This window comes from Tamandua tetradactyla, chromosome 8, assembly GCF_023851605.1.
Source record: "Tamandua tetradactyla isolate mTamTet1 chromosome 8, mTamTet1.pri, whole genome shotgun sequence".
Taxonomy (NCBI): domain Eukaryota; kingdom Metazoa; phylum Chordata; class Mammalia; order Pilosa; family Myrmecophagidae; genus Tamandua; species Tamandua tetradactyla.
The window spans coordinates 58,647,681-58,666,195 of NC_135334.1; the positions used below are offsets into that span (position 1 = coordinate 58,647,681).

Consider the following 18,515-nt stretch of genomic DNA (forward strand, 5'->3'; position numbering starts at 1 on the left):
AAAAGGCCTTAAAGTTCACCTCCTTCAGAAGATTACCTGGGCTGGCCCTATCACGGGTAACTTTTTAATAAACCGTGATGCAATACTGTACTTATATGCGAGCCTACCTCCTCACCAGTCAGCGCCTTCCAGGAACGTACCAGTCCTCTTTGTACACCCATCGGGTGGCTTAGGTCATACACATCAGGGTCACCATTTATCCAGCCCCCAGGTATTGTATTAGATGCTCTTAAAGCACACCTCATTTAATCCTCCGAAAAACCTGTGTGGTATTTACCTATTTACACAGGAGGAACCGACACCCGACACCTTTAAACCCTGGGGGTTTAAAGTAACTTGCCCCCGTCCCGGGGGTCACCTACAACCCCACACCCCTTTCTCCGCTGTAGTCAATCCTGCTTTTTGGGCTGAGGCGCTCTTTCATGCTTGAAGCTCTCGGAATCAAGGTCTCCTAAACAGGGGTCAAAAAGTAGCTTTGTTTGCACAACGCAAAAAAAAAGTGTTTCGGGGAATTGTACTTGAGGAGGATTAGGGTCAAGGAGGAGAGAAGAAACAGGAGCGGGAAGAGAAAGTGAAGAGAAGGGGAGAAAAGTGGAGACACCGGCCACGGAGGGCGGGGCGGGGCGGGGCGGGGCGCGGGCGCTGCGCCATTGGCCCGCGCGCCGGGGATCCTCTCCAGCGCGCCCGCCCGCCGCCGGCCTCTGGAGCCTGCACCCGCCGCCCTGCGCTGATCTGCCGGGCGACACCTGGGCTGCGGCGAGAGCGAACGAGCCAAGGGCAGAATCGCCAGCGCCCCACCGGGGGAGAAGAGGCGGTGAGCGTCCAGCCGGGAGGAAGGTAACGCGCTGCGCCGGGGGCTGCAGGGTTGGGACCTCCCAGCGGGAATCTAGGGGGCTAAAGGATGCGGGAGGCGACGGCATGCGCTCCCTGCCGGGCACCCAGCCACTTGAGGAAGCCGGATGGTTTCTGTCTTCGGTTTCTCTGTCCACTCGCTGTGTAACTTGGGGCAACTTTCCGTCTCTGAATTTCCTTCTCTTTTAAGTTAGAGTTCGTGTGGAATGATAAGTTTTCTCAGTTCTTAAAACGTGAACGGCATTTTGGCATCCTGCAAACTCCCTTACTCAATTTCCCTCCTACTTAAAAGCCAGCTCCGCTGCCCAGGGGACCGAGTTTCTTAGAAGCTGGCGCGTCCAGGTCAGAGAGAGCTCTGCTAAGCCTTCACAGCAGAGCTGCTGGGGCTTTCGGAGACCGAGGCTGGGCTTGGAATTGGCTGCTGGCAGGACTTGGTTGCCGAATAACTGCCTCCAGATTGCTCAGGTGAAGAAAGGTGGAGTGTTAGAACCTATTTACGGGCAGGTGTTGGATGAGAGGAACAAGGGGTTCAGAGCGGAGAGGTGATGATTTATTTTGGAATTCCCTTCCTACACCCAGATGTCGTCCCGTGGTGAGCTATAAATCATACGGGTGGGATTTATCGTCTTTCAAAATGGAAAATCAACTGCTTCAGTGTCTAAGACGTAGGACTCTACCACTGTGTAGGAAGCTGGTCCCTCCCTCCCTAGAGAGAGGAAACCCATTTTTTCTTTCCTCCCTCCTCCCTTTATAAATCCCCTTTGACTTCTGAGGGGCTCCACTTCCTGCCTTAATGAAAAGTTCTTATTTTCATTTCATTCTGATTGTTGGCCGGTGCTCTGGGCCTAGAGCTCTGGGTTGAGATGGAAACCTAGATAAGAGCAGACTGTGAATCACACTGTCAACCTCTGATCAGTATCCTCCCGCAGACATGTGGGGAGGAAGCGCCGAGTGGCTTTAGACAGACGGTGGAAGGTGGGATGGTATCAAACTGCCATCCAGCTTCCTGTCCCCTACTTGGCAGCCAGTCTGGGCTAAGATGGTGGCCCCTCCTGACAGATGGATGGAGAAGCCAGAGGAGAATGGCTGAAGGTGGCTGAGGTCTCTCTGGGTTTCTTTGGAAGGTGTCTAGCTGCCCACACCTCTCACCTTCCCCCATCCCTGTATTTCTTCTTACTCAGCTTACCCCTAGTGTAATACCCAGGTGAAGACACCTTCCAAGTCTGATGACCCATCCAGAGTGGCCAGGAAGGGGAAGAGAAGGTATGGGGAACGGGGCAGGGCAGTGGCAGTGGCAGCACTATCTTTTATTGGTCACTTATTATGGGCCATGCACAGAAGCTTTACATACAATATGTCCTTAATTATCACATAGCCACATGAGGGTGATATATTATCATTTACTCCATTTTACAGATAAGAAGCTGACGGTCAGTAAGGTGGCTTCCCTTAGTCACATAGCTGGTAAGTGGCACAGCTGGGATTCAAAGCAGCTGTGTTCTTTCCACTTTTTTTGTGCTCTTTGAGTAAGGGCAAACTGGAATAAGAACAACAAAATGACTAACATTACTGAGCTCTCATTAGTTGCCAGACGCTGTTCAAAGTGTTTTAGAGGTGTTATGTCATTTATGGTATAGGAGACTCGGTCATTTTGGAGGGACTCAGTGACTTCCTTTGCCTCTCTCAGCAGCAGCCCTGCTCCTGCCAGACCCGGGCAGCTGCTTGTGAGTGGGTGGGGCAGGGGTTCTGTTTGCTTTACCAGGGAGTTGGTTTGGGGTCTAATGAAAGATTGACTGTCCACATCTGATCCGTTAAACCTGACTGTTGGCTCATGAATGATCCCACTGTCCCCTAGGAGGCCTTTCTCAGGCTTCATTCAATAAACATTTGTGGATTGAATGAATTAGTGCGTTGTGCAAAGTGGTCTGCTGCTCTACAGAAATGGGAGGCAGCGCAGACTCGACATCCTCAAAACCCTGGGATCCGCGGTTCTCCCTTGTGCCCCTGTGGGCTTCCGGGCTTCACTGGTGTTATACTTGCTGCCACCTGTTTAAGAAAGAATTGTATAAGATAGTCGATTAACTTTGGCTTTTTTTTTTTAATACTAGGAAAAGTGACTTAGTGTTAATGGCTGGCACTCGCTAAAAAGGGGGGAGTAGGGGTGGGGGGCGTAGGGAATGGGGAGATGGAATTATTTGCCTAAAACCTACTCAGTCTTCTTCATGGAAGAACCCTCAGTGACACAGGTCACCAGTAAGCGGAGGTTGGGGAATAGTTCACAGTGGCTCCAGCAAACTTAATTTTCTTTCAAGGATTTATACAAATTTCTCATTTGATATTATAATATGCCCGATTATATGTATATAAAATTTTCCTCCAAAATTCTTTGAGTAAAAGTGATACCCCAACCCATTGCTCTCCGTTTTTGGGATCCACGAGAACCCAGATAGAGAAACAGGGCAAAAGTTCTGGTCTGGGGGCTTAGGATGCTGTTTGCATTTTTCATTTACTTGTCTAATAGTAATAGTGCTTCCCAATCTCTATGAAGGCTACCTCTTCTTCCAGTTTTCAATATGAAGAATACATTTTAAAAATAAAGGTAATATTTAGCGTTTCTTCTTTTGGTTTATTACTGAAGCTGTATGTATTCAATGTAAAAAAAGATGAGGATTAATAATAAATAAAATAACATATACTTGGAAATAATTGATGCTAATAGTTGGCATATAATTTTCTAAATTTTTTTTCTGTATCTATATGAGTAAATTTTTAAAAAATGAACTAATGAATGTAACATTTACTTTTGATTGAATTGTCAGAGCTAAGATCCATCTCCGATTGTTTCTGAAGGAATGTAGTAAGTAAGTTATGAATAATTGAAAGCATCTGAAAGGTTAATTCTGTTTGTGAATCCCAAAGTTCATCCCCATAGTTCCACTCTGTCATTTAGTTTCCAGCAGAGAGAAGTGCCTGCTCTGTGCTGTTGCTGAAGGTGCAAGGTCCAGCTGAGCTCCTTGTTAAAGATCTCCAATGTTTCAGTTGTCCCAAATGTAACAGAAAAGTAGCCCCTTTGTTGGTAAAGCAAAGTTTGAGTAGAAAATTCTAAAGCAAATTTGCATAGTGGAGAGGTGAGGGCTCTAGACAAGATCCTTGCTCCAACATTGCGTTTTATTACCTGTGTGATCTTGGTAGATCACAGGTTGCTTCTCTGAACCAATTTTCTCTTCTGTAAATTCTGGGTAAGCACCTACACTCCCTTCCTTCCCCTCTCAGAGCATTATGAGGATCAATATCAGGTGCTGTTGTTACTCCAATTGCATGCAAGTGTATATATTATTTTTTAACTTTTTATTTTGAAATAATTTCAAACTTACATGACAGTTGCAAAAATAATAGAAACCGGTGTTAGTTTGCAAGCTGCCGGAATGCAATATGCCAGAACTGGAACAGCCTTTAAAAAGGGGAACTTGACAAGTTATAAGTTTACAGTTCCAGGCCAGTGAAAATACCCAAATTAAGGCACCAACAAGAAGTTACCTTAATTCAAGGACGGTCCATGGGTTAGGAATACCTTTGTCAGTTGGGTAATCGCATGGCGGGCATCTACCTCTCCAGGTTCTGGCTTGCTTAACATCTCATGGCAATGTCTGCTGGGCTCCAAGTATCTCCAAACATTCATGGCTCTCTTCTCCACGTGTCCACATTTGTGTCAGCTCTGCTATGAAGTTTCTGTTGCCTCTGAGGCTTTGGTTGTTTCTGTAGGCTCTGTCTGCTCTGTTGTTTCTCCAAAATGTCTCCTCTTTTAAAGAATTCCAGTAAGCTAATCAAGACCCACCTGGAATGGGTGGAGTCACATCTCCATCTGATCAAAGGTTAATACCCACAGTTGGGCATGTCACATCTCCATGGAGATAATCTAATCAAGATTCCAATCTGCAGTCTTGAATTAGGATTAAAAGAAATGGCTGCCCCCTCAAGGTTGGATTAGGATCAAAACATGGCTTTTCTGGGGTACATGATAGATTTAAACAAGCAGAAAATTCCATACAGAGAACCCCAACATAGCTCCAACATAGCTCCCAGGTATCAGATATTAGATCCATCAATTTTAACATCTTGCCGCCTTTGCCCTTCCTTTCCTCCCTCCCATTTATTATCTAAACATTCAAGAGCAAATTGCACACACCATACTCCTTGAATGTGTAACCCAATAATATCAGAAGATTAGGTTAATAGTAGTAAACAAATGAAGAGAAAAACTTCCCTCGGTGATCTGTGAGAGGTCTGATACTTCTAATGTGCCTTGCATGAGGGCAGTCAGCTAGGGAGACCTTTAGAAAATAATGTTGGTGGGTGGCTGAAAGCCCAAAGCAACAGGAAGTAGGCATATTTTCCCAAACCTGCTTCATCTGGATGTGGTAATTCTCTACCAGACCATCCATCTGGGCAGACATGAATGGGAAATATCTCCAAATCACAGATTTTTAAGATTAGAGGAAACCTCTCTGGTCCAACTCCCTCACTTTAGATAAGCCAAGGCTTAGGGAGAGGACATTTCTAAACACAGATTGTGCAGTTTGTCTTTGGCAAAAGCAGTAGAAAAAGCCAAGTCACCTGCATCCCAGTGTGGGTCACATCTGTGTCCATTCCACTCCCCAAAGCTGCCAGGAGCTGGGTGGACACCTGCAAGCAGCCCTCGGGTGTGTGACTTCTGGCACTCAGCCATTTTCCCCTCCCTACACACACACACACAGGTACACCACCTTTTCAGTTCTTATTTTTTCCTCCTCCTTCCTTCCATGCCTCTGCCTTGCTTTAGGTAACTAGACACAGCCTCAGGAGTAATGGGACTCTGGTGATTTGGAGCTATGTACTCCAGAAAAACATGTTCTTAGCTTAATCCATTCTCTTACATCATTAAGCAAAGTGTTTTTCCCTAGTGTCCCCTGGATACTCAGCCTTCCACTGGACTTGTGAAGAATATGGGGGAAGCCCATGCATGACCTCACTCTTGAGTTGTTCAGTGCTCAATAGAGCCAAGAGAAAGAGAGAGGGAGAGAGAGTCCTGTGGTTGGACTAGGGTGGAGATGAAAAAGACATATCAGAGTTTGGGAAAAGATTGAACCCTGGAGGACTTGACCTATGTGGTTTAATTCTGCATCCACATTGTCTGGCACAGCTCCTGGTACTCTGTGGGAACTTAGTAAAGATATTTTAATGAATTAATAAATGAACAAATGAAATAATGAATTAATTACTCTCCTGAAATGAATTTTTTGCTGAAATGTGGTGCTATGTCCTCAGAAGACTGCAGTGAGTTATTTGGGTATGTGAAGTACTGGCAACTTAGAAAAATACTTTCTATGTGTTATTCCTTGTAATGAAGGCTGAAATAAAAGTATTTCCTTATGTCACACTTTCTAGGCACTTTAGCTATAGATTTGATTTTCTATTCTTGGATAAATGTTTTTCTTTCTATAAATGCATCATGAACTATTTTGGGAGATGGATGTAAGACTAGCATAGTATTCCAAAAATTTGCATTCAGAGTCAGAAGGAGAAAGATAGGCATTGCTTTGCTTCTGAGTGAATACACATTTATTTTTCTCCTTGCAGAAGTACTGTTTTACTTTAAGTCCTGATGCCATCAGCTTCTGATTAGAGAGATGTATTTTGTGCCCCCATTACTCATGGCCACAGCACCTGGCCTCTCTTGCCAGGCTGAGTCAGTTGATTCAAACACAGGGCATGAAGCTGAGCACATAGGTTGGATCCCAGTCCAAGCCAAGTTGCTTCAGTCATATCCCTGCCCAACCACTCCCATTCATTGTGTTCACCATCTGCATTGGGAAGGAGACTGAGTTGTGGCATGTTAGATTCTTCAGGGAAAATTCTTTACTGCTGGTTTTAGACTAGTCATTTGATTTTTGAGAGGAAGCAGTATGTGTTCTCAATTTAATTCTTTGATTATTTTTAGGATAGATTCCAAGATTGGTTGAGTTCTACCCTCTTGAGACATGTTCAGGGGGTGTATTTTAAGACCTTTGCTATCCCCAAGTCTTTGATCCATTTTGAATTAATTTTTGTATAAGGTATGAGATAAAGGTCCTCTTTCATTCTTGTATATGGAAATCCAGTTCTCCCAGCACCATTTGTTGATAAGACTATTCTGTCCCAGTTGATTAGACTTGGTAGCCTTTAGCCTTGACAAATATCAGACATAGATGTGAGGGTCTATTTCTGAATTCTCAGTTTGATTCCTTTGGTCAATATATCTGTCTTTATGCCAGTGCCATGCTCTTTTGACCACTGTAGCTTTGTAATAAACTTTAAACCCAGAAAGTGTGACTCCTCCAACTTTTTCTTTCTCAAGATGTTCTTGGGTATTTGGGGCTCCTTACCCTTCCAAAGAAACTTGACAATTGTCTTTCCTATTTCTTTAAAGTAGACTGTTAGAATTTTGATTGGAATTTCAGTGAATCTGTAAATCACTTTGGGTAGAATTGACATCATAATGATATTTAGTCTTCTAATCCATGAACCCAGAATGTCCTTCCATTTATTTAGGTCTTCTTTGGTTTCTTTCAGCAATGTTTTATAGTTTTCTATGTATAAGTCCTTTAAATCCTTGGTTAGATTTATCCCTAGATATTTAATTCTTTTAGTTGCTATTGTAAATGGATTTTTTTTCTTGATTTCCTCCTCAGATTGCTCATTACTAGTGTATAGAAACCCTACTGATTTTTGCACATTGATATTGTATCCTACCACATTGCTGAACTTGCTTAATAGCTCTAGTTGCTTTGTTGTAGATTTTTCGAGACTTTCTATATATAGGATCATGTCTTTTGAAAATAATAAAAGTTTTACTTCTTCCATTCCAATTTGGATGACTTTTGTTTCTTTTTCTTAACTAACTACTCTAGCTAGAATTTGCAGCATAGTGTTCAATAACAGTGGTGACAATGACATCTTTGTCTTGTTCCAGATCTTAGATGGAAAACCTTCAGTCTTTCAATGTTGAGTATAATTTTAGCTGTGGGTTTTCCTATATACCCTTAATCATGTTGAGGAAGCTTCCTTCTATTCCTATCTTTTGAAGTATTTTTATCAACAAAGTATGCTGAGGTTTTTCCATGCTTTTTCTGTCAATCAAGATGATCATGTGGTTTTTTCCCCCTTCGATTTGTTAATGTATTGTATTATATTAATTATTTTCTTCTGTTGAGCCACCCTTGCATCCCTGGGATAAATCCTGCTTGATCATAGTGTATAATTCTTTTAATGTATTGCTGGATTCAATGTGTAAGAATTTCATTGTGGATTTTTGAATCTATATTCATCGGAGAAATTGGCCTATAATTTTCTTTTCTGTAATATCTTTATTTGGCTTTATATTAGGGTAGTGATGGGTTCATAGAAGGAGTTAAGTAGTGTTCCCTCCCATTCAGTTTTCTGGAAGATTTTTAGCAGGATTGATATTCACCTGTGGAGCCACCTGGCCTTGGTCTTTTCTTTGTTGGGAGGACTTTGATGACTGATTCAATCTCTTTACTTGTAATTGGTCTGTTGAGGTCTTCTATTTCTTCTAGTCAGTGTAGATTGTTTATGTGTTTCTTGGAATTTGTCCCTTTCATCTAAGTTTTCTAATTTGTTGGCATAGTTATTTATAATATTCTCCTACGATCCTTTTTATTTCTGTTGAATCAGTAGTTAGGTCCCCTTTCTCATTTCTGATTTTATTTATTTGCATCTCCTCTCATTATTTTTGTCAGTTTAGCTAAAGATTTGTCATTTTAATGACAAATTAAAGAATCAACTTTTAGTATTGTGTATTTTCTCTATTGTTATTTATTCTCAATTTCATTTATTTGTACTCTAATCTTTATAATTTCTTTCCTTCTCCTTAGTTTGGGATTAATTTGCTGTTCCTTTTCTTGTTCTCCCAGATATGCCATTAGGTGTTTGGTTTAAGTTCCTTCTTCTACTTTACCATAGGCATTTAGGGCTATAAATTTCCCTCTCATCACTGCTTCTGCTGCACCTCACACATTTTAATAGGTTGTGTTCTTGTTTCCATTTGCCTCAAGCTACTTACTGATTTCTTTTGCAATTTTTTCTTTGACCCACCAATTGTTTAAAGGTGTGTCATTTGGCCTCATATATTTGCAAATTTTCTGGTCGTCCACCTGTAATTGAATTCCAGCTTCTTTCCTTTGTGGTAAGAGAAAGTGCTCTGTATTATTTAAATCTTTTAAAACTTATTAGAGACTTGTTTTGTGACCCAACATATAATTTATCCTGGAGAATGATCCATGAACACTTGAGGAGAATATATATCCTGCTGTTTTGGGGTACAGTGTTCCATATATGTCTGGTAGGTCTAGTTCATTTATCATATTTTTCAAGTTCTCTGTTCCCTTATTAATATTTGTCTAGTTGCTCTATCTATTGATGAGAGTGTTGTATTAAAGTCTCCAGCTATTATTGTAGAGTTGTCTATTACTCCTTTCAATTTGGCCAGTGTTGGCCTCATGTATTTTGGGACACCCTGGTTAGGTGCATAAATATTCATGATTATTTCTTCTTGGTGGATTGCCCCTTTTATTAATATATAGTGTACTACATTGTCTGTTATGAAAGTTTTGCATTTAAATTTGATTTTGTCTTATATTACTATAGATACTCCAGCTCATTTTTGGTTGCTGTTTGTGTGGAGTATCTTTTTCCAACCGTTCACCTTCAAACTATTGATGTCTTTGTGTCTAAGATGAATCTCTTGTAGATAGCATATAAATGGATCATACCTTTTTATCCATTCTGCCAATATGTGTCTTTTGATTGGGGAGTTTAATACATTAACATTCAGTGGTATTATTGTAAAGGCAGTGCTTTCTTCAACCATTTTATCCTTTGTTTTTTATATGTCATATCTTATTTTTATTATGTCTTTTTACCCTTTTACTTGCCCTTACCGATAATCTTCTTCTTCTTCTTCTTCTTTTTTTTTTTTTTGGCATGGACAGGCACTGGAAATCAAAGGTAATCTTCATTTTCACACTCTCCTCCAAGCCTCTTACTCCTGTTTTTCCCTTTCACCCTGCAGAACTCCCTTTAGTATTTCTTCTAGGGCTTATCCTTGTTGATGAACTCTCTCATTTTCTGGTTTTTTTTTTTTGAATATTTTTAACTCTCCGTCTTTTTTTTTTTTTTGCTAAGGACAAAGACAGATTATTTTTTTTTTTTATTATTGTAAACAACAGACATACAAACATTCTTGACATAGTTTCAATCAATGGCTTACAATATCATCACATGGTTGTATATTCATTACCATGATCATTTTTTTTAACATTTGCATCTCTCCAGCAAAAGAAATAAAAAAGAAAACATTCATACATGCCATAACTCTCACCTCTCCCTCTCATTGACCACGAGTATTTCAATCTACTCAATTTATTTTAACCTTTGTTCCCCCTATTATTTGTTTATTTCCTATCCATGTTTTTTACTCATCTGTCCATACCATAGATAAAATAAGCATCAGACACAAGGTTTTCATAAGCACACAGTCACATTGCAAAAGCTATATCATTATACATTCACCTTCAAGAAACATGACTACTAGAACATAGCTCTACAGTTTCAGGTACTTCCCTCTAGCCACTCGAATACACCATAAACTAAAAAGGGGATATGCATATAATGCATAAGAATAACCTCTAGTATAAACTCCCAACTCTGAAATCTCTCAGCCACTGACATTTTATTTTGTCTCATTTCTCTCTTTCCCCTTTTGGTCGAGAATGTTTTCTCAATCCCTTGATGCTGAATTCCAGTTCATCCTAACTCTCCCTCATTTTGAAGAACAGTTTTGCCAAATAGAAAATTCTTGGCTAGCAGTTTTTCTTTTTCGGTACCTTAAATATGTCATACCACTGCCTTCTTGACCCCATTGTTTCTAGTGAGAAATTGGCACTTAATTTTATTACTGTTTCTTTGTATATGTGAATAGTTTTTCTCTCACTGCTCTCAGGATTCTCTTTTATCTTTGTCATTTGACATTCTGATTAGTATATGCCTCAAAGTAAGTCTATTAGGATTTATTCCATTCGGAATTTGTTGCACTTCTTGGATATGTGTATTTGTGTCTTTCATATGAGTTGGAAATTTTTCTGCCATTATTTCCTCAAATATTCTTTCTGCCTCTTTTTCCTTCTCTCCTCCTTCTGAAACACCTATGATGCATATGTTTGTGCATTTTATGCTGTCATTCAATTCCATGAAATTTTGCTTGATTTTTTCCATTCTTTTTTCTATCTGTTCTTCGTCTGTAAATTTCAATAGCCCTCTCCTCTAGTTTGCTGATTCTTTCTTCTGCCTGGTTAAATCTTATGTCTTATGCTTCTGGTGTATTTTTAATCTAGTTTTCTATTATGCCTTTCATTTCCATAAATTCTGTTATTTTTCTATTCATACTTTCAGATTTTTCTTTATGCTCACCTAGTATCAATTTAATAGCCTTTATCTCTCTAGCTATATTTTCCTTCTTCTCCTTGGATTGATTTAGAAGATTTGTAGTGAATGTATTTGATTAATTGTTCCAAGTTCTGTGTCTCCTCTGAAGTTTTAATTTGTTCCTTTGGGCCATATCTTCCTCTTTTTTAGTATGGCTTATGATTTTTTGCTGATGTCTAGGCATCTGATTATCTTGATGTGTTTACTGTGAAGGTCAAATTTTCTCTCTTGCCTAGAGTTTTATTATTGATTAGCTTTGTGTTGAGGCTCTTTGGCACTGGGTGCAACTTATTCTGGACCTTTAAAATTGCCTGTATTTGATCAGATTTTTTCAGCTCTTCTTCATTTGATTCTTGCCTTTAATTATCAAGTTACAAACTTTATAGGTACTTCTGTTTTCACCTATGGAAAACTGATGATGTCTGCCCCACTACATTAGTGGGTTTTCATTAAATCCTTAAATTTGAAACCAGATGCTGGAGTTGAAAAAAGAACAAGAAACTGCCTACATTGAGAGTGATAGTGGTAAGGTAATACATAGAGTACAATGTGGTAAATGCTCTACTAGAAATATATACAGCTTATTGTGATATTACAGAGAGTGCAGCTTCCTGGGAGAATAGGAGAGTTGGGAGGTGAGAGATGAACTAGAGCTATGGCTGAGTTGGAATTGGCTAGGTTGAGGACAGAGTGGAGTAGAGAGGAGGACATATTGAGTTAAGGGACATTCAGGTTCAAGGGCATGAAGACAAGAAGGGCATGGTATATTAAGGGAACAGCACAAGACCACTGAGTTGGCACATAGGGTAGGTAAGGTATGGCCGGAGATGATGCTGATGTGGAGGGCTGTAGCTTGGATGAAACCAGGTTAAAAACTTGTCCTTTCTCTTAGAGGCTGCAGCGAACTGATGAAAGTTTCTCAACATTTGCATGAAATAACTACATTTATCTTTAGGACAGTAAACTGCCCAAGGTTTGGAAGATGGATTTGATATCGATTGATTGGACTTTTTTGGACTTTTAAGTGCAGATGAGATAAAATTTGAAAGACTTTATAGAGTTAAAGGTACTTTTAGAGATAGTACTGCTATTTAATTCAAGATATCTGTAGTAAGGTACGAAATGTATTGGAAAATGGTGGCTTCAGTATATATTAATTTATGGACTGGATCACATTAGAACCAAATTGTTCAAAGAGGTAAATATGCCATGCTTTAGAAATATGCATAGTTACCACTTTTAAAGGACCCAAGTATGCTCTTGGCAAAATGATTAAGGCTTGAACTCAGAAAAAGTGTTTAAGACTGTGAAAGGCAGGTCCTTTTTCCAATTTCCAGAATTGAGTTTGAGGTCCCACAATGCCTACTGAATTTGGTCAGTGCTTTGTAGAGTTTTTTTTTTTGTGCTTGGCATGCACTGTTGTAGTTAGTAGTTTGAGTTTCCTAGGGAGGAGGAGCAGGGAGGTTCAGATGGCAAAACTATCATCTAAGGGCAAATTGCAAGAATCTGATGGCCCTTCTCCCCGAGCAATCAGAGTCAGACACAGGTACACACATATGTGTATTTGTGTGTGCTTATATTTTCCTTAGTGTTGTCTGTTTTATCCTGACCAAAGGGAAAACCTGATATATAACAGGAATTCCTTGGGGAGAGTCACTGGGGAGTTTCACCTTGGTTACTGGAGGTACCTCGATGTAGAGAAGATCATCTGCTTCCCATATGAACAGGAGCTGAAGGTATGGAGATGTGGCTCCACCTGTCAGATTCTGCTGAAGACAGATGTGAACTGACCACAGAACTGAGCACAGCAGTTTGCTCATGCGAAAGTGAGAAGGAGGTGGGTATGTTTGATCACCGCCCCCCCCCCCTCCCCCCCCCCCCCCCCCCCCCCCACTTCTTCGGTACCTTTCTCCAAGGTCACTCTCTGCGTATCCGTGAAGTGGAAGCAAATTTGAGGCTGACATTCACTGCTCACGGAGCAAGGCAGATGTTTTAAATTCTGGGCATCCCACCTTGGGCGTTTTGAATATTAGATCTTTCAGCCTGTCCTTCCTTCTGTGCCAAACCCCATGTCTTCCTCACTGTAGTAAGTCTAGGATTGGTCCTTTGAAATATTCTGGTTTGGTCTCTTTTGTTTGAAACCAAGAGCACCAAGACAGATGAACTGTGGGTGAGATGGTCAGATCTGTTGAAAGGTATACGTGTTCATCTACTTTTAGGTACAATGAAAAAGTGTTTAAGTTTAGTTTAATATTTAAATTGATCTTTGGTGAAATGTGATTGTTGATACTCTCTTTAAAGTATTGTTAAATAGTGAAGATTTCTTGATAAAAGAGGCAGCATACTCTAGTGGGAAGAAAATCCCATCTGGAGCCAAGAGTTAATTCATTCAGCTAATACTCACTGAATTTATTGTGTTCCAGGAATTTTGTTAGGCTAATAGTCTAGTGGGGGAGGACACATTTTTATAATGACTGTGCAGTGTGATGTCAACAGTCAGAGGTGAGCACAGAGGAGAGAAAGTGGGACAGCAAGAGAAAAAAGGGACCAAGTGCTAGGGACAGCTTCCTAGAAGAGGTGACACTTGTAGGAGACTTGAGGGATGTACAGATATTAGAAAGTCAGGAAGGCATAGAAGTGGAAAACAGTGTGGTAGGCACTGTTTCATATTCAGGGCAAAGCTCGAAGAAACTGAGGCATTGGGCTGATTATGGAAAGCTTTTAATATCTCATGAAGGAGATTGCACTTTTTAAGCCCTAGCTTGTGCTCCACACTGAAATTTGGGCAAGTATTTCCTCTCTGAGCCTCAGTTTCCTTATTAATAGTATGGAGATGATAATGATTGCCTGGCATATCTCATGGCGTAGTAAGGCTCAAAGAAGATAATAATAATTGTCAAAATTTATTGAGCACTTAGTATGTGCCACAATTTGAGCTAAGCACTTTACATTAATTAACTTATTTAATCCTCATCACAAAATAATGAAGTAGGTACTCTTGCTAATCCCATTTTACAGTTGAGAAAACAGAGGTACAAAAGTTAAAGTTACTTGTCCCAGATCATTAAGGAGGCAGGATTTGAACCCACTCAGTCTGGTGTTCTCTGTAGCATGTCTCAGTAGTGTGTGTGCATGTATGCATGGGTGCATGGGTTGTATGTGTGTGGGTATGATGTATTTAGTGCTATTTCTCTGCAAGCTCAAGATCTGAGTTCTGTTGACTTGAGTCAGAAGGCATGCATAGCTAAGGATTCTCCACGTACAGTGACTTCTCCAAAATGCCTATTACTGATGTTTGTACGTTGTGTGTCTGGAGAAAAATGCATGCTTTCTGGTAGACACTGGGCAGGTAAGCCTCTGACAGTGAGGATTTCTTCTCCCTGAAAGGTGCAACAGTGGTCTAGAAATTGTTAATTCTGGAGTAAAGTGAACCAGTTGCCTTTAACAGGGGGGTTTCCATTCACATACCTGTTACTGGGAAAGTGTTTGACTGGAAGGGTCTTGGCTGTTCTGTCCCTTGTTCCTTCATTCTGCTGTTATCTACCGTGTCTGATTGAGGATCCAGCTGCTTTGCACAATAATCATTGTCCTTATATTGACAAGGCCCTCCTTCATTGTCCCTGGCCCGTCTTCTTGCCTTTGCTCACTGAGGGAGAAGAGCAGGTGGCTTTTCCTAGTGCCTAGGCCAGTGGTAGAATTGTTAGGACACTATCTTCCTCCACTGTCTCTTGTTTTGAAGGATGGGCGCTGTTTATACCACTCACTCTAACTCAACCTCCGGAACTTCATCTCACCCTCTTCCTCAGTGACAGCAGGCCTTGTCTCACTACAGTTTTCTGCTCTATCCTGCCTGTCAAAGGTCACTGGTGATGTGCCAGTTGCCAAATCTACTGCTGCTTTCTCAGCCTGGTCTGCCTCATCTCCTTGCAGCATCTAGCTAGGTTGACAATGCTTTTTCCTTAAATTCCCTTTCCTCAGCTTTGTGACCCTCTATTATTGAGCTTGTCCAACCTAACTGCTTTTTCTTCTTCCAGATGACAAATACTGTGTCATCTGCTTTCTTCTCTGTGCTTTTTTCACTACATTCTACATTCTTTCCCTTGCCAAGTTTAACCAGCTCTGTTGCTATAGCTGAGCCTCTAAGCTGGCAACTTCCATATTTACAATTCTAGCCACAGTCTGTCTCCTGAGCCCTGATTTGTGGTTCCTCATTTTCATCTCAGTGCTAGATATGCCCAGCTGAATTTTCTGCCAGCCCATTACTTTTTACCTTTGGCCTGCCTGCCCCCCTGGGCATTCTTGATTCCATGATGACTGCACTAATTCTTTCTGTTAATTCAGCTTAGGAACTTTGACACTTGTTTTATTCATGTGTCTTCCCAGAGGAGAGCACCAAACCTTGTTGATGTTTCCTTCCCAGTGCTCTTCCCAGATGGTGCTTATGTTGTCCTCTTCTCTTACCTCCGTAGGCCAGGCCCTCTTTGGCTCTTGTGAAGTCTGCAGTGAAAGCCCTCTGTTTTAGTTTCATAGGCTGTTCAAAGCAAATACCATGAAATGGGTTGGGATAAACAATGGGATAAACTTATTTGGTCACAGTTTTGAGTCCTGGCAAATGTCCAAATCAAGGCATCACTAGGGTGATGCTTTCTTCCCCAAAACTGGCTGCTGGTGATTCTTGCCTCCTCTGCCACGTGGCAAGACATATGGTAGCATCTGCTGGTGTCTCCCTTTTCTTCCTGGTTTTATTGATTACAGCTTATTGCTTCCCATGGCTTTCTTTCTCTGTGTCTGAATTTCATTCTTTTATAAAGGACTCCAGTAATGGGATTAAGACCCATTCTGATTGAGATGGGCCACACCTTAACTGAAGTAACTTCATCAACAGTTCCTACTTAAGTGGGTTCACACCCCCAGGAATGGATTAAATTTAAGAACATGTCTTTCTGGGGTACATACAGCTTCAAACCATTGCACTGTCATGCTCCTCTCCATAGACAGTCTTCCCCATCATTCATCCCAAAGTAGAACGCTGATTCATTTGCTTTCCTGATTTAAAAAATAAAAAATGCATACACAGTGTGGGCTCCCCACTATATAAAAGACAAACTCAGTCTAACATTTGAGACATTGATGATCTGAACCTGGCCCCCCCCCCCTTTTTTTTTATTCTATAAACCCTGTCTTCTGATCAAACCATATCACCTTTTCCTATAGCAGCACCTATGCTTTGATTGTATAGCTCCCTGTGGCTGAACTGGTACATTTCTTTCTCCTTGTTGATCTCCTCCTGACCCTGTCTCTGTATCTCAATGCCTTACCCATCCTTACAATGATTGCTCTTACCAAAATCTTCAGGGTTCACCATAGCAGGACATTTTCTGCCCCTTCTTTAACTGGTTTAGTGTTTTCCTTATACTTATTTTTATCATCCTCAGCACACTTTTTTCTGTACTAATACTATTTTCCCTGTTAGTCTGAAAGTTCTTAAAGGGCAGGGATTGAAAGGTCTTGTTATTATTTCCTTAATATATAATGCCCAGCAGGCTGGCACAGTACAAATGTATTCAATGAGTGTGTATAAGTATAGTTGTAATATTTGTTTTAGTTTAAATATATTTAGCCTAAAAGTTACCATTTTAACTATTTTAAGAGTATAATGTAAATGACATTAATTACATTTACAATCTTGTGCTAGCATCAACACTATCTGCGGTGATTTGAAGCTATGTACCGCAATAAAACATATTCTTATACTTAATCTGTTCCTGTGGGTGTAAGTAGGACCTTTGGATGAGGCTACTTCAGTTAAGGTGTGGCCCAACCCAATTATGATGGGTCTTAAGTCTTTTATTTGAGTCCTTTATAAGCAGAATGAAATTTAAATACCCAGAGAGAAAGCCATGGGGAGCAAGAAGCTGAAAGTCAGCAGACCCAGAAGAGAAGGGAGAGACCAGGGAAGGCTGCCATGTGACAGAGGAGCCCAGGACCAAGGATTAGCAGCCGCCAGTCCCAGAATACCAGTCATCAGCAAGAAGGCATCACCTCGATTTGAATTTATTGCTAATCTCAAAACTGTGAGCTAATAATTCCCATTGTTTAAGCCAATCCATTGCATGGTATTTGCTTGAGCAGCCAGGGAAACTAAAACACCATCCATTACCAAAACTTTTTCATCACTTAAAACAGAAACTCTGTACCCATTAAGCAATAACTCCCCATTCTCCTTCCCTTAAGCCCCTCATCACCACTAGTGTACTTTCTGTCTCTATAAATTTATATATTCAAAATATTTCATATAAATGGAATTAAATAACAATATCTGTTGTTTTGTGTCTTGCTTATTCCATTTAGCATAATGTTTTCAAAGTCCATCCATGTTGTGGCGTTCCTATTTATGGCTGAATAATATTCCATTGTATGTATATACCACATTTTGTTTATCCTTTCATTTGTTGATGGAGAATGAATATGTTTCTAATTCACTCTTTTTTAACATTTCAATACGTTGATTGGATAAAAGAAGTTCGTAGTCAATGAACAGCTATTAATTAGATATTTGGGTTTTTGTTCCCATAAAATCTCATAAAAGCAGAGCCCATCCTTTTTCTTTAGCCAAGACTGGGGAGATATTAAAGACTCAGGGAAGTTATTGCTCTTTACATTAAGAGAGGAAACTGATTCTTAAGGCTTTTTGTATCTGGACATGTGAAAGGGTTGCTTAAGAAAGTTTCATGGTTTTTGTTATTCCATAAGCCAAATATAGATTTCATTTTTTGAAAATGTCAGGCTTCGATTTTCCAAACTTTGAGAGTGTCAGAGGCTGTGATGATCCATTTGTCTGAATGTGAATGGGTATTGAACTTGGGATCAATGGGTTAGAGATGAGTGTGAGGCAGATAGATGACCAGACGGGTAGTGTAGGCTAACGGGTATGGGGAGAGCTACAAATAAACACAGACTTCTTAAGTTTTTGTTATCTCACATAGGCTATAGCCAGCAAAAAGAGCAATAACAAAAAAGAGTAAAATTTCCAACATTATGTTTGTATAGAGCTTTACAGTTTTCAAAATGCCTTCACCTATGTTATGTCATTTAATACTAAAAATAGCCATCTGATTTAGATGAAATCATTTTACAGATGAGGA

General features: G+C 40.4%; 1 protein-coding gene across 22 annotated transcripts in view; it reads left to right on the top strand.

Moving 5' to 3' along the window:
• The first annotated feature begins 700 nt into the window (after nt 1-700).
• The window catches only part of SYTL2 (synaptotagmin like 2), a 120,522-nt gene continuing 102,707 nt past the window's right edge, over nt 701-18,515 (top strand). For 15 of the 22 annotated variants that reach the window (XM_077113369.1, XM_077113372.1, XM_077113375.1 and 12 more), the window contains exon 1: nt 701-837. The gene's annotated coding sequence lies outside the window, so the exon portion shown is untranslated. Of the gene's footprint in view, nt 838-2,268; nt 2,317-18,515 lie in introns of all 22 variants that reach the window. The other 7 variants (XM_077113389.1, XM_077113390.1, XM_077113392.1 and 4 more) reach the window with 2 other exon arrangements.